The sequence below is a fragment of the Entelurus aequoreus genome, linkage group LG03 (assembly GCF_033978785.1).
Source record: "Entelurus aequoreus isolate RoL-2023_Sb linkage group LG03, RoL_Eaeq_v1.1, whole genome shotgun sequence".
NCBI classification, from domain to species: Eukaryota; Metazoa; Chordata; class Actinopteri; order Syngnathiformes; family Syngnathidae; genus Entelurus; species Entelurus aequoreus.
The window spans coordinates 45,950,041-45,974,711 of NC_084733.1; positions in this window are offsets into that span (position 1 = coordinate 45,950,041).

Here is a 24,671-nt window from a genome sequence, read left to right on the forward strand (position 1 = left end):
CAACTACAAAATGAATAACTTTTTAATCTTTGGGTTTTGGGGAAAGTAGCAAGTCATGTCAAGTCAAAAGGCTCAAGTCCAAGTGAAGTCACAAGTCAATAATGTTAAAGTCCAAGTCGAGTTGCAAGTCTCTTTACATTTTGTCAAGTTGAGTCTAAAGTCATCAAATTCATGACTCGAGTCTGACTCGAGTCCAAGTCATGTGACTGTCCTTGTACAGATCTGAATGCCTACTATTGAAATGTTTACCTAAAAGAAGATGGCGCCCCCCGTGGCTGACGTCTTTGCGTCGTCCTCCCGACAACAACCACATTTTTTATTTATTATAGTATTAATTTGCATCCTAAATGCAAAGTTTTTGCACGCAACAGTGAGATATAACAAATATGCACTTCTGGACATCGGAAAAGCTCACCATGAGCTCACTTGTAGTCTGACGGACTTCAACTTTCTACCACGACGAGAGCCAGCTAACCACAAAACAACAACAACAAGGCGGCGAGGAAAGAGAGCGGGGCTACATGCTAGGCTAAAGGCTAGAGCTACACAACCACCACTACCTAGCCTGCTGCTAGCTAACATGCACTCGCTCGACAACAAGCTGGATGAGCTGAGAACCAGGATTACAACCCAGCATGAACTGAGAGAATGCTGTGCTCTTATTTTCACGGAAACCTGGCTTTCGGACAACATCCCAGACTCTGCTATCCAGCTAGCAACGCACTCAGTCTACAGTACCGTACAAAGGCTTCGAGAAAGGCGAGAGGCGGGGGCTTCTGTGTTTACGTGAGTAACCGCTGGTGCTCGGACGTACAGGAGGTTGAAAGACACTGCTCGGACAACATTGAGTTTTTGATGGTGAAATGCAGACCTTTTTATCTGCCAAAGGAGTTCAGTGCAGTGTTTATACTGTCGGTTTACATCCCCCCACGGGCGGACTCCACTACAGCGCTAAAGCTGCTGCATGACGTCATCAGTAAACAAGAGACCCCACACCCGATGCTGCGTTCACGGTAGATGGGGATTTTAACCTCTGCAACTTAAAGAGTGTCCTCCCGAAATACCATCAGTTTGTGAACTTTCCTACGAGGGAAAAAAACATTTTGGACCAAGTATACTGCAACGTGAGGGGAGCCTACAAGGCTGTACCCAGACCACACTTTGGACTATCTGATCACATCTCAGCTTTTCTATATCCAGCGTACAGACAGCGCCTCAAGCAAGCCCCCCCAGTGAGAAAAACTGTTAAAGTGTGGAATGAAGACACTGAACTAGTGCTTCAGGACTGCTTTGGGAGTACAGACTGGGACATGTTTAAAACTGCTGCTCAGAGGGATGACGGTACTGTGGACATAGAGGAATATGCTTCCAGTGTAACTGGCTACATCAGCACATGTGTGGAAAACATTGTGCCCACAAAACAATACAAAATATACCCAAACCAAAAACCCTGGATTAACTGTGATGTTCGGTCCAAGCTACATGCCCGCTCCACTGCATTTGTCTCAGGCAACGCTGAGGACTACAAGAGGGCCAGATATGACCTGCATAGATCCATCAGCGAGGCCAAGGGACAATACAGACACAAGCTGGAGGGATTCTACTCCACCACTTATTCCCGACGCATGTGGCAAGGCCTGCAACATATCACAGACTACAAGCAGGGGGGTCACAAACAGCCAACGCTCACTGCCAGATGAGCTGAATGAGTTATACACCCGCTTCGAGGTCCTCAACACCAACCAACAGAGAGGGGTTCTGACCACGGAGCGCACGCAGGACCCACCACTCACTGTGACAACAGCAGACGTACGTACAATTCTGAGGAGAACAAAACCACGGAAGGCAGCCGGCCCAGACAACATCCCTGGCCAGGCCCTCAGGGTGTGTTCATCAGAGCTGGCTGACATACTTGCTGACATATACAACTTGTCACTAGCACAAGCTGTTGTGCCCACCTGCTTCAAGACCACCACCATTGTGCCCCTGCCAAAGAAAAACACTGTGACCTGTCTGAATGACTATCGCCCTGTTGCATTCACCCCACTAGTGATGAAGTGCTTCGAGAGGATAGTCATGTCACACATCAAGAAGACCATCCCAGACACACTGGACCCTCTACAGTTTGTCTACCGGCAGAACCGGTCCACTGAGGATGCGGTCAACACCGTCATCCACACCACCCTCACCCACTTAGAGGGCAAGGACACCTATGCCAGGCTATTATTCATCGACTACAGCTCTGCTTTTATCACGGTCATCCCACAAAAACTCACTGCTAAACTCCTCACTGTGACTGGGTCCTGAACTTTCTCACAAACCGGCCCCAGTCAGTCAGAATCGGCAACCAGACATCAAGCACAAAGGTTCTAAGCATAGGGACCCCCCAAGGCTGCGTGCTGAGCCCCCTATTGTACACGCTCTTCACACACGACTGTGTGGCCTCCCAGAACAACACCAGTATCATCAAGTTTGCAGATGATACTACAGTCGTGTCGGACTGATCACCGGGGGAGCTGAGGCAGCGTACAGAAGGGAGGTAGCGGGACTGGTGGCCTGGTGTCAGGATAATTAAGATTAAGATTAAGATTAAAGTACCAATGATTGTCACACACACACTACACACTAGATGTGGTGAAATTTGTCCTCTGCATTTGTCCCATCCCCTTGGGGAGCAGTGGGCAGCAGCGGCGCCGCGCCCGGGAATCATTTTGGTGATTTAACCCCCAACTCCAACCCTTTGTTGCTGAGTGCCAAGCAGGGAGGTTATGGGTCCCATTTTTATAGTCTTTGGTATGACTCGGCTGGGATTTGAACTAATAATCTCTCCCTGAACACAGACAAGACCAAGGAGATGATTATTGACCCACGGAGAAGGAGTGCACAGTACACACCTCTGTACATAGGTGGACAGGGTGAAAACCTTTAAATTCCTCGGGAGCCACATCAGCGAGGACCTCACCTGGGATCACAACACCCAACAAACAATAAAGAAAGCCCAGCAGCGACTGTACTTCCTAAGAAGGCTGAGAAAATTTGGCATGCCACCCAAAATTCTCAGCAACTTCTATAGAAGTACGGTTGAGAGTGTCCTTACCAGCTCAATCACGGCCTGGTATGGAAACTGCACTGCTAAGGACTGGAAGGCACTCCAGCGAGTGATTAAAACTGCTCAGTACATATCAGGAGCAGCCTTCCCCTCACTACAGGACATGTACTCTACCAGGGCCACCAGGAGAGCACACAACATCATAAAGGACAGTACACACCCCCAGCACAGTCTCTTCAGCCTCCTACCATCAGGCAGACGATACCGGAGCCTGAAATACAGGACTACGAGACTGACAAACAGTTTCTACCCACAGGCCATCAGGCTTGTGAATGCTAACTTGTGAATGCTAGCTCCCCGCCCCCCCGGCAAACTGTCTGTTTAACTGTGCATATGACAATAAACAATCTTGAATCTTGAATTTTTAATCTTGAATCTAAGGTTGAAGCAAAGGTGGTAATACTAATTGCCATATTTGGCGAGGCGAGTTTTAAAGCAACACTTACAGCTCGACGCCTCCTTGTTTAAAGCATCACCTTTATTGTTAGTTTTGAAGCCCAAATACCTCCATATTGCGCTTCACCACCCTCTTTATTAACCAGTAGAATTTCTGGTTTTTGCCATTCTTCCTCTCCAAGATGTCATTGATTGTATGTCCTTTGTGTGTGCGTTTTGACACACTCAACAACTCGCACCTCGACTCTGTAGTCACCGCCGAACAGTGGCATTCGGATGAAAGAACGGTACCTGTATTTTTCAAAGGGAGATTTCAATTAATTAGTATTGCGGTACTTTATTAGTACCGGTATACAGCACAAGCCTACTGCCGACGGACTGACTGGTGCCAGCCAGCTAGCTTAAATGCTAACATGAAAACTAGAGATATACGTCTTTCTCAGTTAAAAAGAACATACCCCAATCTAAACTTCTATAAACACATTACTGTTTGAGCAACTAAGCTATTCAGTTGTGCACATTGAACCTACAAGCTGTGCTCTCTTAGCACGAAATTATGATGATCGAGCTTTCCTCCTCCCTGAGCTGCTAAGTTATTGTGGTGGAGGAGTTTGCGTGTCCCAATGATCCTAGGAGCTATGTTGTCTTGGGTCTTCTATGCCCCTGGTAGGGTCTCCCATGACAAACAAGTCCTAGGTGAGTGACTAGACAAAGAGCAGCTCAAAGACAATATCGAGGACCGAGGTTTCCCTCGCCCAAACGTGGGACACCGGGTGCCCCTCTCTGGAGGCAGGCGTGGAGGTGGGGCTCGATGGCGACCGCCTGGTGCCCCGTGGGGCCCGGCCGAGCACAGCCCGAAGAGGCAACGTGGCTCCACCCTTTCAATGGCCTAGGGGATGAGCTATAGAATTTGGGTGCTCTGTAAGATGGGCGGAAGTCAAAAGCAGGGCCATATGTGGTCCGATCCTCAGCTACAGAAGCTAACTCTTGGGAGGTGGAATGTCACCTTGCTGGGGGGAAAGGAGCCTGAGCTGGTGCACGAGGTAGGGAAGTTACGGCTGGATCTTTTCTGTCTCACTTTGACGCACAGCAAGGACTCTGGAAGTAGTCTGTCAGGAAGTGGTAGGGACGAACCCCAAGATGCACAGACGGCAGGCTGGATGCAGGAAAACATGATTTAATGTCCAAAAGAAAATGCAGGAAAACAGGAATCAGGAACCAGGAAACAGGCAAACTGGAAACAGCTAACAGCTAACAGGAAACCAAGGAACAAGGAGCTAGGAGACAGCAAACTGCAAACAGCTATCAGGATCACAGCAAACAATACTCCAGCACTGACTGGAGGGCGAGGCAGGTATAAATAGTAGCCTGATTGGCAATTGCCACCAGGTGTGTCAGACTGCCAATCAGGTACAGGTGAGGAAAACAAGCGCTCAGGGAGACGTGCAGGAAAAGGACCCAAAATAAGAGCGCTGACAGGAAATAAAACACAGAGGAAAAAACATAACATAACCAAACTGTCAGTGACAAGCCCCCCTTCCGATAACGGATACCAGACGTTCTAGGAAAAAAAAAAAAAAAGTCCAAAGTCACGGAGGGCGGAGGGAGGACAAGGCGGTGGGCTGCCAGGCCAAGTGTCCCCCCAACCAGCGGAGAAGAGTCAGGTGGCGACGGAGAGTTGAACGCCGCCGCAATTGGCGAGGCGGTCGCCCATGGAACGGCCACATCCGTGTCTGACGAGAGGGCCGCATGCCGGGGCCTTATGGCCACATGTGCGTCAGGCCAGCTGGAGGTCGCGGAGATCGCGGAGGCCGCAGAGGCGACGATGCTGGAGATGCTGGCGAGGCCGTGGGACGGCCCGCCAGAGACGAGGAAGCTAATGTCGGCGTGGGCGGTGCCAAAGACGAGGAAGACGATGTCATTACCGTGGGCGAAGCCAGACACGAGGAAGACAATGTCGTCGGCGTGGGCGGAGCCAGAGGAGCAGGCGGCACGTCTTCCGCCGTGGGTGGAGCCAGAGGAGCAGGCGGCTCGTCTGCCGGTGTGGGAGGGCCCACTCGGGTTGATGGCGGCCTCCGCAGGCACACCGGCGTGGATGGCGGCGTCTGCAGGACCACCGGGGTGGATGGCGGTGTCTGCAGGACCACCAGGGTTGATGGCAGCGTCCGTAGGACCACCGGGGTGGACGGGTACAAGCGGCCGAAATTAGTTTCCTTCATCGGGTGGTGGGGCCCTCCCTTAGAAATAGGTTGAGAAGTTCTGTCATATGGGAGTAGCTCAGAGTAAAGTCGCTGCTCCTCCACAGGACCATCAGTGCTTAATATTATTAACTTATCACTTTCCTCCGGTACTGTTCCCCTAGCATTCAAAAAAGCGGTTATTCATCCTCTGCACAAAAGACTTAACCTCAATCCTGACCTCATAGTAAACTACCGGCCAGTGTCCCACCTTCCCTTTATCTCGAAAATCCTCGAAAAAATTGTTGCACAGCAGCTAAATGAACACTTAGTGTCTAAAAATCTCTCTGAACCCTTTCAGTCCGGTTTCAGGGCAGATCACTCTACGGAGACAGCTCTCGCAAAAGTGACTAATGATCTATTGCTTACTATGGATGCTGATGCGTCATCTATGTTGCTGCTACTTGATCTTAGCGCTGCTTTCGATACCGTCCATCATAACATTCTATTAGAATGTATCAAAACATGTTTTGGTATGTCAGACTTAGCCTTTTCTTGGTTTAACTCCTATCTTACTGAGAGGGTGCAGTGTGTCTCCGATAACAACGTGACCTCGGAGTATATTAAGGTAACGTGCGGAGTTCCACAGGGTTTGGTTCTTGGCTCTGCACTCTTTAGCATCTTTATGCTGCCGCTAGGTGATATCATACGCAAATACAATGTTAGCTTTCACTGTTATGCTGATGACACCCAACTCTACATGCCCCTAAAGCTGACCAACACACCAGATTGTAGTCACCTGGAGGCGTTTCTAAATGAAATTAAACAATGAATGTCCAGAAACTTTTTGCATCTTAACGCTAAGAAAACGGAAAAGCTGATTATCGGTCCTGATAGACACGGGCACCTATTTAATAATACCACCTTAACATTTGACAACCAAACAATTATACAAAACATTTGAATCACACATTAAAAGAGTGTTACTAAAACGGCCTTCTTTCATCTCTGTAATATCGCTAAAATTCGTCCCATTTTGTCCACCACCGACGCTGAGATCATTATTCATGCGTTCTCGATTATTGTAACATATTATTTTCGGGTCTCCCTATGTCTAGCATTAAAAGATTACCGTTGGTACAAAAAGCGTCTGCTAGACTTTTGACAAGAACAAGAAAGTTTGATCATATTACGCCTATACTGGCTCACCTGCACCACTGGCTTCCTGTGCACCTAAGTTGCAACTTTAAGGTTTTATTACTTATGTCTGAAATACTAAACGGTCTCGCTCCATCCTACCTCTCTGATTGTATTTTACCATATATCTCGGCCAGAATGGCTTATTAGTGATTCCCAGAGATAAGAGATGGTCAGTGTGGGCGCGTGGCCTGCGGGCCTGTTTTGAAGCGGGCCGTGTCAGGACCGGTCTGGAGATTAGCGGCAGGTGCTTAGATGACACAGCTGCGAGTGTTTGTCTGATCACCTGTCGCTCTGTAAAAGGCGGCAGTCGGGAAGGAGAGGGGGTTGATGGTGGTTGGCAGAGCACGCAGAGAGAGCGGGTGAAATTGACAGACAGACACAAAAGACGCTGGCTGAAAAGCAAACAGGAAAACCATTCGTGTGCTCAGGTGGGGGAAGAGCGAGCGTGAGCGAGCGAACAAGTTGATGGCTGGAATGGACAAAAAGGACATTTTATTGCAAAATAAAACACTGTTCAAGACCATGAATGCAGCTGTCATGTCCTTGGGGGGTGGTCCAACGAACCCGGAAGCAAGAGACTTTCACAATTTGGCGCCCAACTCGACTGGACCACCGGAGGCGGGGGAAGGTTACCCCCTGACGGCTCTCGCGGGCGTGCTCACTGAGCTGGTAGCCAGCACCCGCCAACAGTGCCAGGTCCTTGCGGGCGTTAGCGGACCAGGTAGGCGGGGCACGGCCAGTGCCGACGGCCAGTGCCGACGGCCGTCACCATTCACCGCATGGGGGAAAAAGAGGATCCCCATGCCTTTTTGGACATTTTTGCGGCCACGGCGAGAGCATGCGCGTGGCGTGCAGCGCTCAGCTTGCCGGCGGCCTCCAGAGTGTGCTTTGAGGACCTGAGGAGGGCGGTGCTGGACCGGACGGGAGGCACCACCGAAGACTACTGACGCCGGTTCCGGTCCATGTGTCTGGGGGAGGAGGATTGGCCATTTGCCTTTTGCCAGGGGCTCCAAGAGGCGGCGACGCGCTGGCTGCAGCCGGGAGAGGGAGATGGGAGACTGCTGGACCAAATCCGTGGGACCAGGTGGATTACATCGACGGTCAGCTGGTGCGCCCGGGAACAGCGCGGGTATTCCCTCACTTCTCGATTATTAGAGATAGATTATACCGAGTGAGCCGTGACACTCAGACCGGAGAGGAATCCACCCAATTGTTGGTGCCAAACAACAATTTATATTCCCATGTCTGGCCAAATGGGGTATGATAAGACACTCAATCGGGTCATGGTCCAATTTTATTGGCCGGGTATCCAGGCAGACGTTGGTGTGCTGCCTGCCCGGATTGCCAGCTGGTGAATCCGGCGGCCACCCCGAAGGCGCCCTTGCGCCCATTGGAGGTCCCATTCGAGAAAATTGGGTTGGACCTCATCGAACCATTTCACCCGAGCAGACGGGGATATCGCTTTGTGTTAGTCCTGGTGGATTACGCAACGCGCTATCCCGAAGCAGTGCCATTGCGCTCCATCTCTGCAAAGAGTGTCGCGCAAGCTCTGTTTCAGGTCATCTCCCGAGGTGGAATCCCGAAAGGGATTCTGACTGACCAGGGCACGTCCTTTATGTCACGCACGGTAAAGGAACTATACGGGTTATTGGGAATCAAAGTGATCCGCACCAGTGTGTACCACCCACAAACCGATGGGCTGGTGGAGCGGTTAAATAAGACGCTGAAAACCATGATCCGTAGGTTTACGCACGAGGACAAACCAAATTGGGATAAATGGCTGGATCCCCTAATGTTTGCGATGCGGGAGGTACCCCAGGCCTCCACAGGCTTTGCGCCTTTTGAGCTATTGTACGGCAGGAGACCGCACGGGGTGCTGGACGTAATTAAGGAAAGCTGGGGGGAGGGTCCGAGCTCCAGCAAAAATGAAATTCAGTACGTCATGGACATGCGAGCAAAACTCCACACGGTGGGGCACTTGTCACGCGAGAATTTGCTCTGCGCCCAGGAACGACAGCAACGCGCGTATAACAAGGGGACCCAGCTAAGAAAATTCTCACCGGGAGAAAAAGTACTTATATTATTCCCAACCTCCAGTTCAAAATTACTTGCGAGGTGGCAAGGATCTTTTGAGGTCACGCGGCAAGTGGGTGATGTGGATTACGAGGTTCGACGCTCGGACCGGGGTGGAGGCACTCAAATCTACCATCTAAACCTACTGAAAGCATGGAGGGAGGCGGAGCCCGTTTCCATGGTAACGGTAGTGAGGGAGGAGGAGGAGTTGGGGCCTGAGATCCCGCGCTCTGCTTCGCCTCCTCCCCTCCACTGTGACAACCAGCTCACGTTAGCACAGAATGTGGATGTTGCCAAGTTGCAGCGGCACTTTTCTGATGTGTTCTTCGCTCGGCCCGGCCGCACGAACCTCTTACAGCATCATATTGAGACCAGCCCGGGTGTTACGGTGCGATCTCGGCCATACCGGCTCCCCGAGCACAAGCGCAAAGTAGTTCGGGAAGAATTAAAAACCATGCTGGAGTTGGGGGTAATAGAAGAATCCCACAGTGCGTGGTGCAGCCCCATTGTTCTGGTAGGGAAGAAGGATGGGTCTGTGCGGTTCTGTGTGGATTACCGCAAGGTGAACGAAATATCACGTTTTGACGCGTACCCAATGCCTCGGGTCGACGAGCTCCTGGATCGGCTGGGCACTGCTTGTTTTTTCACGACACTGGATTTAACTAAGGGCTACTGGCAGATTCCCTTGTCACCAGAGTCTAAGGAAAAAACGGCCTTTTCCACTCCGGAAGGTTTGTACCAATTTGTGACACTTCCGTTTGGCTTGTTCGGTGCGCCCGCCACGTTCCAGCGCCTCATGGACCGAGTGCTGCGACCCCACGCTGCATACACTGCTGCCTACACTGCTGCCTACACGGCTGCCTACCTAGATGACGTCATCATCCAGAGTAGCAGCTGGGAACAACACATGCGGTGGGTGGGGGCAGTGTTCGAGTCCCTGAGACAGGCAGGGTTCACCGCCAACCCGGCGAAGTGTGCAGTTGGCCGGAGGGAAGTACAGTATTTGGGGTACCACTTGGGAGGAGGGCAGGTGCGACCGCAAGTAGGCAAAACAGCGGCAATTGCGGCCTGCCCAATCAGCAAGAAAAAAAAAGAGGTGAGGCAATTTTTTGGGCGCGGCCGGACGGCGTCCCGGCCTGAGTCTGGCGGTGAAGGTATGTGGGGGCGTGACCTGCCGTGACCTGCCGTGACCTGCGGGCCTGCGGAGAAGCGGGGCGTGTCAGGACCGGTTTTGAGATTAGCGGCAGGTGCGTAGATGACACAGCTGTGAGTGTTTGTCTGATCACATGTCGCTCTGTAAAAGGCGGCAGTCGGGAAGGAGAGGGGGTTGATGGTGGTTGGCAGAGCACGCAGAGAGAGCGGGCGAAATTGACAGACAGAAACAAAAGACGCAGGCTGAAAAGCAAAGCGGAAAAACCATTCGTGTGCTCAGGTGGGGGAGAGTGCGAGCGAAATTGACAGACAGACACAAAAGACGCTGGCTGAAAAGCAAACGGGAAAACAATTCGTGTGCTCAGGTGGGAGAAGAGCGAGCGTGAGCGAGCGAAGAAGTTGATGGCTGGAATGGACAAAAAGGACATTTTATTGCAAAATAAAACACTGTTCAAGACCATGAATGCAGCTGTCATGTCCTTGGGGGGTGGTCCAACGAACCAGGAAGCAAGAGACTTTCACAGTCAGACAGCGACTTGACAACGGTCTGTAAAACATTATCTATGCAACAGTTTGAGCAAAGAACCACCGTTTGTTTACATGTTATGGAAACCACACGGAAGTGTTTTAAATGTAGAAAAACAAATCTGAAATCGACCCCTAAAAGGTTGCATGGAGTTCAGAAGTATGTTGCATAATGTTGACAGATATTTATGTTACTTTGACGACTTGCATTTTTTTTCCCAAAATATAAACTTGGGCGTTTATAAAAACCCTGATAGGTTGTATTATATATTACAATTGTATTAGAAGGTGTTTTTTTTGAGGGTAGGAATGTAGATTGTCCGGTAAATTCCCCGCAACATTCTGGTGTAGTCAGGCCTGGCCCTAACCAATCTGGCGCCCTAGGCAAGATTTTAGGTGTAAGGTGGGAGTATTGTAATTACCTAACGTTACATTATTATTTTCCATAACAATTTAGCCCCCTCCACAATATTAACCCGACGTTAAAACAGAACTAGCTGTTTATTGATTAGCAATTGCCGAATCATGTAACATTAGCTTAATGCTAAAGCCAGGTTACTATCACATTCTGTAACAGACAAATAATTTCATGTAGGCTAACATATACCTGCTACCTCTGTCTTTTTCTCATTTCTCCTCCTCTTCTTTTCTCTTTTTTCTTCCCTGGGCACCTGACAGTTTTGGCCGTTTTGACATCTTGTGTTGATTTTTTGATGTGGTAAGAGTCATGATACGGGAAGGGAGGGGGCGGACCGGGCGGGGGGATGGGGTGGGGGTGGGGGGGGGGCGGGGGTGGGGGCCTTGGTGGGGGGGCGTAATTTTGTAACAAATATTTCTATTAAATAGGCTTTACTTTGCATTTTAATTAACGTGGGATTATTTTTTGTATCTAGAAATAATAGTACCAACTTTTTTTTTTTTTTTCTCCAACATTTGTGGCACTGGCGTGGCGCCCCCTAATGGACGGCGCCCTTAGCATTTGCCTATACGGCCTATGCCACGGGCCGGCCCTGGGTGTAGTGACTGCAGTGACGTCAAGAAACTGTTGTCTGATTATTCAGAGAATAAATGACTGGAGATGAAAAGACAGGGATTAAATGGCCACTCAAAGGGACAAATTGAATGTTTCTTCTAAGTCTACTAAAAACACATGTGGACTGGACTGGTTAGCAAACTCTGACCCCTCAGTACCCGGCAGTATTCTCTTAAAGGTGTTAGAGTTGGTCTAGTGTGCCACAACAAAGGCTTTCTCTTTATCTTTTTGGATTATTTCTCATTTTAATTCGTATTTTGCGTCGTTGTGATTATTTATTTTATGCAAGGTGACAACTATTATCACTTACTTGCAAGAGGAGCGATCACAATAATTAAATTACTTAATATTTGTTACACACTGGTTAGAGTGTCCGCCCTGAGATCAGTAGGTTGTGCGTTCAAACCCCAAGTCATACCAAAGACTATACAAATGGACCCATTACCTCCCTGCTTGGCACTCAGCATCAAGGGTTGGAATTGGGGGTGTCAGATTTTTTGCTTTTATTGATGTTTCCATTATGTTTGCACATGTTTTTACATAATTTTTGTGGACTTTTTGTATCTGCATTGGAACCACATAATTTCCCCATGGTGGGATAAATAAAGTCTGTCCGATTTTGTAGTTGCTATTTTGGCTGGTCACTTTTTTCCCGTCTGTGAAGCACAGTCCTAATACAACCACTTTAAAAGTGTTGACACTTCTTGTTGAGTCGGCTGGATGTCACCTCAAATGGTAGAACAACCGTGTTGCTCCCTGTCCTCATCAACTTCTTTATTGAAGTCAGAGAACCATCTATCCATCCATTTTCTACCGCTTGTCCCTTTCGGGGTTGTGGGGGTCAGAGAACCAATTGACATAAAACACATGACTTTCTGTTCAACTCACATACAGGCCGGAAGTCGCAAACCTTCAAATTAAAGTACAGTTGCAATTACACCATAACTGTTTACTTATACTGCACATTTTCCTTAACTTAAAACTTAACTTAAATTACATCATGTTTGTTCTTGTTATAATACACATCACAATGACACAATATGAATAATGTCTTTTGTCGCAAATGGCGCTTACATGTACTATCCTTCCTGTGTTACAAATGCCATATTTGTTATAAATAAAGTTGGCTTCCACTGTGGAGACATGGGTCTGCTCGCTCAAGCGCCCCCAATTCTTCCAGTGGCAAATCAAAGTCCTGCTGACTAATGCCTATAAGCAGTGCTTTTGCATTGGAGGATCTAAACCTCTAGTTTCTCTTTTCTATTGCTTATTATCAAGAATAATGTTGTCAAACTCATATTAATAACATTAAACAGATTGGAGATTCTACAGTGTACAACGTAGAAATTCATGGCATAAAAATGTAACTGCAAACATTATTTTAGCGACATTGTTCAAGCAGAGCAGCAGTAAAAACCCTCTTTCTTTTTCTCTTCCATACACACACAGAAACCACGGTTTGTGTGCAAATTTTGTAATTTTTACTCAAGTAAATGTTAAAAGGCCATTTTAATCACACAGAAAATGCATTCAGAACACAGTTTCATAGACCAATATTAATATTTATTTCATGGTTTTGTTATTTGGTTATTAGTTTTTTCCACCATGTCTGCCCGCCCCTGTAAAAATGAACATATTGTCAAATTACAGGCATTTCTTCCTCAAATAGGTCATGACATAACATTATATTCACTGTATTTACCAATGGACTGATAGTTAGATACCCCCTGATGGCACCCCTCCTTCATTGTTGATGGCTTCAGATGACATCATATCTGCAGCACAGTATCCTTTTGTTATCCCATCTGAGGTGAACCCCATTGCGCTCACATCTGATTCAGCCTTATCCGACGAAGTACCTGGATCAAAGTGAACCACATTATTTAAAACACCACAAAAGGAAGTGTGCATATATGTCTACAAATGATGAGGAAAGGTGAATATAGCAGTTGGTTTGTGTTTACCAGAGGTGTGGACTCGAGTCACATGACTTGGACTCGAGTCAGACTCGAGTCATGAAATTGATGACTTTAGACTCGACTTGACAAAATGTAAAGAGACTTGCAACTCGACTTAGACTTTAACATCAATGACTTGTGACTTCACTTGGACTTGAGCCTTTTGACTTGACAAGACTTGCTACTTTCCCCAAAACTCAAAAATTAAAAAGGTATTCAGGGGCGCTCTGTATCTTTCATTGTGTACGTGTGTGTCTGTCAGCGTGTGTGCTGTCGGTACAACATCCAATCAAATTAGATCCACGTTGTTTTCATCCGACAGCATTCATCCAATCAAATTGCAGGACAACCAACGAAGAAAAGCTGTCAAACAACGGGCAGTGAGAAAAAATGATACCAAAGATAGTTTCGTTCGGGTATAAAAACTACGAGGAACGAATTGCAGTATGCAAAACATGCGGTTCGAAGATTACAGACAGCGACGCAACAACTTCCAACTTCGTTCGACATTTGAAGAAGGGTAAGTTTCTAATGTAAGCTAACGTTTATTGGCTAAGTAACATAAATAAATAATGATAAATGGGTTATACTTGTTTAGCGCTTTTCTACCTTCAAGGTACTCAAAGCGCTTTGACAGTATTTCCACATTTACCCATTCACACACACATTCACACACTGATGGCGGGAGCTGCCATGCAAGGCGCTAACCAGCAGCCAACAGAGGCAAAGGGTGAAGTGTCTTGCCCAAGGACACAACGGACGTGACTAGGAAGGTAGAAGGTGGGAACATAACTTTTATTTGCTGTGTAGTTAAATCAGTGAGGCTGTAAACTCACTGCTAACGTTAGAACGTTACAGCAAACATGGCAATCTGTTGCGCCCACGGCATTAGAGTCTTGGCAGTGCCTGCCTCCAGTGCTCCAGTGGAGCGAGTTTTCAGCCATGGTGGCATCATACTACGCCCCCATCGTGCACAGATGATTGACAGACTCTTGGCCAATTTGGTCTTTTGCAAATGCAATGCAGCATAGGGCCCTGACATATAAAAAGTACAACTCTGTTCATTGTTATGTTCATGTATTTGTTATGATTTTCATGTGTACGCACACATAAACACACATACAGTATGAGATGAGATCAATGAGATAAGGTAAGAACAGGATAGAAACTGCTGTGGAACTGGTTACAATGCAATATGCCATGGAAATACAATGTTAACACTTTTGTGCAAATAAGTACAGTTGCACTTGTTTTTTCAAATGTGTTCATTCTGTAAAGGAATGAGTTAAATGTTTAAAATGACTGGTTAATAGTGCTATTATGAAGTGCAAAGTCAGCACTATTTTTTTTCCTGCAATTTCAAATGCACTTGTTTTAATAAATAAATACAGCGTTTTAAAAGCATACACAATCTGTGTAAATATATTAGTCTGTGGTTAAAAGGACTTGATAGGACTCGAAACTCAAAATGCAGGACTTGGGACTTGACTTGAGACTTTCCAGTCTTGACTTTGGACTTGACTCGGAATTTGACTCGATACTTGAGGGCAAAGACTTGAGACTTACTTATGACTTGCAAAACAATGACTTGGTCCCACCTCTGGTGTTTACGCCATCGTCTTTTTATTTTCGTTTATCATCACTTTTCATGATGATGAAGAATAAAGAAAGGTATACTCACTGGAACTCAATCCCATGGTGTCGCCTAGTCTTTGTACTACCAGCCTGCATGGAGTTCAAATAGTGGACTAGATGTGGGAGAGCACTTCTGGAAACATTTACTGTTGGAGGAAAGTTTCGTTTCTGGAGAACACATTCACAACATAAACATTGCCAGTGTGTGCATGGAAACGCACGTGGATCCTGATTAAAGTGAGTCATTTTTATGATTAGAGTGAGTCATTTTCAAGGTTAGGAATTTAAATTGTAGTGTTGGACGGGTTGTCAATGGGCTTTACCTAAAAGATGCCTAGGAATGCTGAAAAACTGCATGATTATAATTCATTTCAATGATCACTCTGATGGCATACACGAATGAAAGGCATACTCGTCCAACAGCCATACATGGCACACTAAGAGTGGCCGCATAAACAACTCCAACACTGTCACAAACATGCGCCACACTCTAAAACCACACCAAACAAGAATGACAAACACATTTTGGAAGAACCTCCGCACCGCAACACAACATAAACACAACAGCACAAACACCCAGAACCCCTTGCAGCACCCACTCTTCCGTAACGCTACAATATACTAAATTCACCACAACGTTTTGGTAACGCGCTCCATTCATGTCCACGATAAACACGTTCAAGTTTATTATTCTATTAATATATTTAAAAGTTATTATTTACAATACCTTGTTGTACGTTTTACGTACAGTAAATTAATGATCAAATCCAGGCTGACAACATCCATCCATCCATTTTTTACCACTTGTCCCTCCCGGACTTTTATTTATTTCTGATATGTCGACTGAATGTATTTTATCTACACTCTTTGATTTTAATTCAGATTTGATCGTTTATAATGATTATATTATTTGATTTTAATTTCAATCATGATTATTTTGTTCCCCTTGTGCTGTTACCTTGTCGTGGTGGGGAACCTTGCGTGTCTCTGTGACCCGGATAACTATACCGACGGGGGCTATGCCCCCAGAAGGTTCAACCATGTCGGGCAGGTATTCCAGGTAGAGTCCAGACAAAAATCAGCACCTGGTCCTCCAGGTTGGGGGTTGGGCGTGGGGCCAACAACCCCACCTCGTAAAAAGACACTACCGTTACGGAAACTTCTACGAACTATACTACTATGGACCTCTCAGTAGACTCGAGCCAACCTATTGGCATTATGACCGTCCCTGATGAAAGCCTTCAACAGGAAGTCAGGAGCGCGATAGGTAGCCTACTGGGACCCAAAACTACGATCCGCCTGGGTGCATGGAATGTTCGCACCATGTTCGACACATCCAAAACAGCTCAGGTCACAAGTGAAATGAGAAGATACAGGTTGGACATCCTGGGAATAAGTGAATGCCGATGGACCAGCTCTGGACGCCAGGTGATGAGTGATGGCACAGTTATCCTGAACTCTGGGCACTCCGATCAACACACGCACGGCGTGGCCCTCATAGTCTCAAAGGAAAAGGTCAATACCTTGCTGGACTGGGAACCTCTTGGTGACAGGCTGATCAGAGCCCGCTTCAACTCCATGCACTGCAAGCTCACCATCATTCAGTGCTATGCACCAACCAATGAAGTGAAGGAGGAGGAAAAAGACCAGTGGTATGAGGAGCTACAGCAGACAGTCTCTAAAGTCCCCCAGCATGACATGCTAGTGATCATGGGTGACATCAACGCCAAGGTGGGAGCTGATAACACAGACTGTGAGAGAGCTACGGGGAAGCACGGGTGCGGTGTGATGAACGACAATGGCGAGCGTCTTGTTGACTTCTGCATGACCAACAACTACGTCATCGGTTGTACCATCTTTCCACACAAAACAATCCATAAACTCACATGGAAGTCACCTGACGGTTCCACCACCAACCAGATTGATCACATCTTGATCAATGGAAAGTGGCGCAGGTCTCTCCAAGACGTTCGAGTTTATCGTGGAGCCGATGTCAACAGCGACCATTACATTCTAACAGCCATTATCAAGCTGAAACTAAGGAAAGCGCAAAAGCGGAGTCAACGTAGGAAACATCTTGATGTAGCCAAACTAAGATGCCCCAAGACCAACAAAGAGTTCTGCCTGGAACTGAAGAACCGCTTCAGTGCTCTCGCCAAACCACGAAGACTCAGACACCCAAGGCAAGTGGGAGAACATCAACAACTCTTACGTAGGGGCAGCCACCAAAGTCTTGGGCTATAGAAAGAGAGGGAACAAAGAATGGTTAACACCTCGCACCTGGCAAAGAATTGAAGAAAGAAAACAGCTGAAAGCCAAGATGCTTAGCACAAAATCACACAGGCTCCATGAGCAGGTCCAGAAAGCCTACAAGGAAAATGACATAGAGGTAAAGAAGAGTGCAAGGAGTGACAAAAGGGCCTTTGTTGAGGATCTAGCAGAGAAAGCTGAGTGTGCAGCTGCACGGGGTGAGTTGAGTACGATTTACAAGATCACAAAGCAACTCCCAGGCAAGTACAACAGCCAGCCGGCCCCTGTTAAAGATAAACAGGGCAAAGATGATCCTGCCAACCCTTCATCAGCAGAAAGTCTCCTTGACATCGAGACCACCCCTCCAAGCAAAGAAGAGGTCAAATTTGCCATCAAAGCCTTGAAGAATGGGAAAGCCGCCGGCATAGACTCTGTCTATGCAGAGATGCTGAAAGCTGACCTTAACACCTCTGTCAATGTGCTTACTGATCTCTTTAAAGACATGTGGGAGAAGGAAGTAATACCTCAAGACTGGGACAAGGGCCTGATTGTCAAACTCCCCAAGAAAGGAAACCTCCAAAATTGTGACAACTGGAGGGGCATCACGCTGCTATCAGTACCATCTAAGGTCTTCTGCAGGATTTTACTCGGCAGAATCGATTCCACTATTGATCAGAAGCTACGGCAGGAACAAGCAGGGTTCAGGAGAGGAAGGGGCTGCATAGATCAGATCTTCGCTCTGAGGAACATTATCGAGCAGTGTGTAGAATGGAACACTCCTCTGCACATCAACTTCATCGACTTTCGCAAAGCTTTTGACAGCTTACATCGTGACACCCTATGGAAGATTGTTGGGGCCTATGGAGTTCCTCCAAAACTGGTCACTCTCATAGGGATGTTCTACCGTCACTTTGAATGCAGCGTCATTGTTAATGGTGAGCCATCTACATGGTTCACTGTGGAGTCTGGTGTGCGGCAGGGGTGTACTATTCCCCCATTCTTTTCCCGATTGCCATAGACTGGGTCATGCGGAATACAACTGAAAAGACCCAGGGGTATCCAGTGGACTTTGTTCTCCCAACTTGAAGACCTAGATTTTGCTGATGATCTTGCTGTCCTTGCACCAAAGCACATCCATCTGCAGGAGAAAACTGACAGACTGGACAAATTCGCCCAACAGGTAGTGCTGAACATAAATGTGTCCAAAACACAAGTGATGTGCATTAATGCCACTCCAGATGTACCAATCACAGTGAATGGACACGCTCTCGACTATGTTGAGAACTTTACCTATCTGGGAAGTCTCGTCAGTAAGGACAACGCTGCACAAAAGGACATTAGAGCAAGACTCGGAAAGGCACAGGGTGCTTTTGCTAGGCTACACACCATCTGGAAGTCCAAGCAATATAGCTTAAGAACAAAGGTCCGACTTTACAACAGTAATGTAAAATCTGTATTGTTGTACGGCTCGGGGTGCTGGCGAGTAACATACTACGACATGAAAAAAGTCGAAGCCTTCCACAATGGATGCCTCAGGAAACTCTGTCGAATCTTCTGGCCCGAGAAAATATCCAATGCACATCTATACAAGAAGACCAAGTGCAACAGTGTGGTGCTAGAGATTAAATGCCGCCGATTCCAATGGCTTGGGCATGTTCTGAGGATGGACCAAGACCGTATCCCCAAGATCGCACTACGTTGGACTCCACCTGGGAAAAGGAAGCAAGGTCGGCCCAAGAACACGTGGCGGCGTACGGTGACAGCTGAACTGAAGGAGATGAACCTAACCTGGGGCGAGGCACAACATGTTGCTCAGGACAGGTCCAGATGGAGGCAGATCGTCGAAGCCTTATGTCCCGCCAGGGATGAAGAGGATTAAGTAAGTAAGTAAGTAAATTAATGATCAAATCCAGGCTGACAACATCCATCCATCCATTTTTTACCACTTGTCCCTCCCGGACTTTTATTTATTTCTGATATGTGGACTGGATGTATTTTGTCTACACTCTTTGATTTTAATTCAGATTTGATCGTTTATATTGATTATATTATTTGATTTTAATTTCAATCATGATTATTGTGTTCCTCCAATAGGCTTTCTACCTTGTTTATCACAATCAACAGAGGTGGAGAGGAGCAGCTAAAGATGTTTTCTTAACTTTTTAAGAAAAGGTGAAAGTCCGTTTCAATTTTTTTATTTTTTGGAAAAAGGCCAAACACTCTGCCACTGTTTTTAAAATAGTCTCCATTGAGCCCAAGTGTGAGTCCATCCATTTTCTACTGCTTGTCCCTTTTAGGGTCGAAGGAGGTGCTGGAGCCTATCTCAGCTGCATTCGGGCACACCCTGGACAAGTCGCCACCTCATCGCACTCTAGTGTTTTAGGAATTTGTTGGAAAAATGTTTGTCTCCCAAGTTTTGAACTGAACTCTAAGGCGGTATAGTGTCATTCTCGGGCCACCAGTTGAATAGCCCTGCTAACTAACTAAATAGAAAAACGCTTGTCAACACTTAAGCAAACACTTAAAAACTTTAACATATGTATCTGACCTCTGCTGAGTTAAATTTTGTTTTGCAAGAAACAAAAATATTACAAGAGAGCTTTGGCTTTTGTTATTTAATATTACATCCAGGTTATCAGACTGTTTGGCACCAAATTGATACTCTGTTGTTATTTCAGCATGACTAAGACCATGAACCTTGTAACAGGGTGTTGGACTGTAAAGTTGTATACCAGCATTGTACCAAACACTGATTCCTGAAATTACTGCAATTAAATTACTGAAACCATATTAGAAAATGAGGTTACACTTTTACAAATAAGCTATAATACAGGTATATATAGTATGTATATACTGTATACACATTGCATGTGCGTCTCAATAAATGAAAACATATATTTGTATTATATAGCTATGCATACACATATTTGAATGTACTTCTTAAAACTGTTAATCATTAGGTAATAAAAATCCCAAAGATACAAGACGATAATACATTATCACTTACCTGGAATTATGTAATGAGGACGGGAGTCATTGGTTTTTAACATTTTTAAACATAAAGCACTTTGTGCTACATTTTATATGTAAGAAAAGTGCTATACAAATAAAGTTTGATTGATTGATTCAAATAATAAAAAGATAATGAAAAACAAATACTGTAGCGGTTGATTTAAGGACATAAATCACCACACCTGTTTACTTGACTTTGTCCTCATTATTCACTGCCATTGTTCTATTGTGCACATAACAATGTTGTTCTTGTCTACATTCATATATGCAGTTCAGAGTGAGTAATTCAGTGCGGCCCCTTTAAGTGGCCGTCAGGAGATTATCACAAAGGTGGGGTTTGTTGTTTCCGCCATTTTGGAGGGTGTGTGACATAAGCGTTCATTCATTATGGTTGTTGGAGGAATAAACGACGCACACGTTTTTGTGTGTCAAACGATACTTCAAGTTGTCTTGCTTTCACGCTACAAGCGCAACACTGGTGACCCCGGCGCTTCACTGAACGGATTCAGTAAATATTATCGACCATGACAGTGAATGCGGCTTCTCTCAAGCTGCCCGAGTTCTGGGAAACTTCCGCGACTGCATGGTTTGCCCAGGCCGAGGCACAGTTCGCCCTGCGTGGTATCACCGAGGACGACACTAAGTTTTATTATGTCGTGTCCTCCTTCGGGAGCGTGACGGCGACCAGAGTGGTTAGCGTCCTTACGCACCCACCGGAGAGGAACAAGTACCTCACGTTGAAGGCTCACCTCTTAAAGACATTTCAACTTTCCGACACGGAGCGAGCAAGCCGCCTTTTTTCGTTGCAGGGGCTTGGCGATTGCAAGCCCTCTGAACTAATGGACAAAATGCTAGTCCTTTTAGGTGAGCACAGACCAGGATTCCTCTTCGTGCAGCTTTTCCTGAGCCTCCTGCCTTCTCAGGTGCGGGCTGCTTTAGCCAACACCGCCATTATGGACTGCCGCGAACTAGCTGCTGAAGCTGATAAGTTCTTTTTAGCCTACCAACCAACCTATGTGCCTGCTTTCCTTCCGGCTGAGACAGAAAGACCCATGGCAGATTCTTCCACTCTCGCTGCTGCTGCTGCTGCTGCTGCTGCTGCTGCTGCTGCTGCTGCTGCCGCTACGCCCCCCAGGCGGAAACCGGATTCTGGACTATGTTTTTTCCACGCAAAGTTAGGGACCAAAGCCAGGCGGTGCCGTCCCCCGTGCAGTTTTAGTGGACCGCCGCCGGGAAACGCTGGGGGCGGCGCTCAGCAGTGGCCATGAGCGTCGGCAGTACTGGCAGGCTGCTCTTCATCCAGGACTCCCTCTCTGGACGACGTTTCCTGTGTGACACAGGCGCGCAGAGGAGCGTCCTGCCAGCATCAAGGTTGGACATGCTGTCTGAGTCACATGGCCCCCCCATGGAAGCGGCCAATGGCAGCCCTATCCGCACGTACGGAATACGGTACGTGGAACTGTGTTTTGGTGGACAGCGTTTCAGTTGGAACTTTGTGACTACTAAAGTAATGGTGCCGCTCATCGGTGCAGATTTTCTCTGTGCTTTCGGCCTCCTTGTGGATGTAAAAAACAGGCGCTTAGTGGATGCGATTACATTCTGCTCGTACAAGTGCAGTCTCAGCGCGACAGACTCCATCAGGCTTTCCAGCATGCTACCCACCGCGGACGTTTTTCTTCGCCTCCTCGCTGAGTTCCCCACCCTGGCACAGCCCACGTTCTCGTCATCTACCGCCAAGCATGGTGTGGAACACCACATTGCCACCACGGGCCCCCCTGTGCACGCACGAGCCCGGCGCCTGGACCCTGCTAAGCTCTCCATCGCTAGAGCTGAATTCGAGACCATGGAACGTCTCAGGATCATTCGCCGCTCAGACAGCCCGTGGGCCTCGCCCCTCCACATGGTGGAGAAGCCCGGAGGTGGTTGGCGGCCATGCGGTGATTACCGCAGACTCAACGATGTGACTACCCCGGACCGTTATCCGGTCCCCCACATACAAGATTTTTCCGCCAACCTGGCTGGGAAAACTGTGTTTTCTAAGGTAGATCTCATCCGGGGCTATCATCAGGTGCCGGTCCACCCCTCTGATATCCCGAAGACAGCGGTCATCACCCCACTTGGACTGTTCGAATTTTTTCGAATGCTTTTTGGCCTTAAGAGCGCCGCACAGACTTTCCAGTGGTTGATGGACTCTGTTTTACGTGACTTGCCATTTCTGTTTGTCTACTTGGACGACGATATTGTAGCGAGCACCTCTCAGGCCGAGCATGTGACCCACCTCAGGTCCCTATTTCAGTGCCTTAGCCAACACGGGCTCATTGTTAACCCGACTAAGTGCCCGTTCGGGTTGTCTGTAATCGACTTCCTCTGAGATCGTGTCACGAAGTGCGGGGCAGTTCCCCTCCCAGCGAAGGTTGCTGCCATGGCAAACTTCCCCCGCCCACTTACGGTTAAGGCTCTTCAGGAGTTCCTTGGCATGGTAAATTTTTACCAACGTTTCATCCCCCGGGCAGCTGACCTCATGCGGCCGCTGTATGATGCTCTTAAAGGGGCTGCTCCCAAGCACATTGTAGACTGGTCTGACGCGCGGCACAGTGGTTTTGTGGGGGTCAAGTCTGCTCTCGCTAACGCTACCCTGCTGGCACACCAATTACCCGATGCTCCTATTGCAATCACCACGGACGCGTCAGACTATGCTGTAGGTGCAGTGCATGAGCAGTGGGTGAGTGGCACTTGGCAACCTTTGGCTTTCTTTAGCAGGCAGTTGCGCCCCTGCGAGCGGAAAAATAGCACATTTGACCGTGAGCTCCTCGGCCTCTATCTGGCCATACGTCATTTCCGTTCGTTGCTTGAAGGTCGGCCTTTTACAACTTTTGTGGACCACAAACCCCTCACTTTCACGAGGGACAAGACAGCCGAACCGTGGTCGGCTTGGCAACAGAGGCACCTCTCCTACATCTCAGAGTTCACGACGGACATCCAGCACCTTGCTGGTAAGAGCAATGTCGTTGCTGACTGCCTTTCCCGAGCCGTCATGGGCGCTGTCCATGTGGGGCTCGATTTTGCACAAATGGCAGTTGACCAGGCCGACGACCCGGACATCCGAGCTCTGAAGGCTGCAGCCACAGGGCTATGGTTGTCTGAGGTCCCATTTGAGGACATAGATGTTACGCTCCTTTACGACGTCGCTACCGGTCGGCCACGGCCCCATGTTCCCACTTCTTTAAGGAGAGCAGCGTTTGTTTTTGTCCGCCACGACGCTTACGCTTACGATGGGCCATTTCGCGTCCTAGAGAGCGGAGACAAGCATTTTCTGTTGGATATCGGGGGTCGGTCTGAAAAAATCACGGTGGACCGGCTGAAAGCGGCCCACTTGGATCTTAGTCAGCCGGTTACCACGGCCGTACCCCCGCGCCGGGGTCGTCCGCCCGCTCTACCTAGGCCCCATGATAATGTTTTGCATCCTTCTACGCAGGCCCCAGGACCTTAGACAGTACAGATACTGTACACGGTCCCCCCTGCTGACTACCCGGCGTTAGTACAAGTCCGGCGCACCCGGTCTGGTCGGCCCGTCCGTGCCCCTGTCCATTGACCGTTTGTTTTTCTTTGTGATGGCGAATTCTGGGGGGACGTGTGTAGAGGTTGATTTAAAGGCCTACTGAAACCAACTACTACCGACCATGCAGTCTGATAGTTTATATATCAATGATGAAATCTTAACATTGCAACACATGCCAATATGGCCGGGTTGACTTATAAAGTCCAATTTTAAATTTCCCTGCAAACTTCCGGCTGAAAACGTTTTGATATGATGACGTTTGCGCGTGACGTCAATGGTTGAACCGGAAGTATTCGGACACATTTTATCTCAATACAAACAGCTCTGTTTTCATCGCAAAATTCCACAGTATTCTGGACATCTGTGTTGGTGAATCTTTTGCAATTTGTTTAATGAACAATGAAGACTGCAAAGAAGAAAGCTGTAGGTGGGATCGGTGTATTAGCGGCCGGCGGGAGCAATTCAACCAGGAGGACTTTGAGTTGGATAGCAGACGCGCTATCCGACGCTAGCCGCCGACCGCACCGATCATCGTGGTGAAGTCCTTCGTTGCGCCGTTGATCGCTGGAACGCAGGTGAGCACGGTGACACG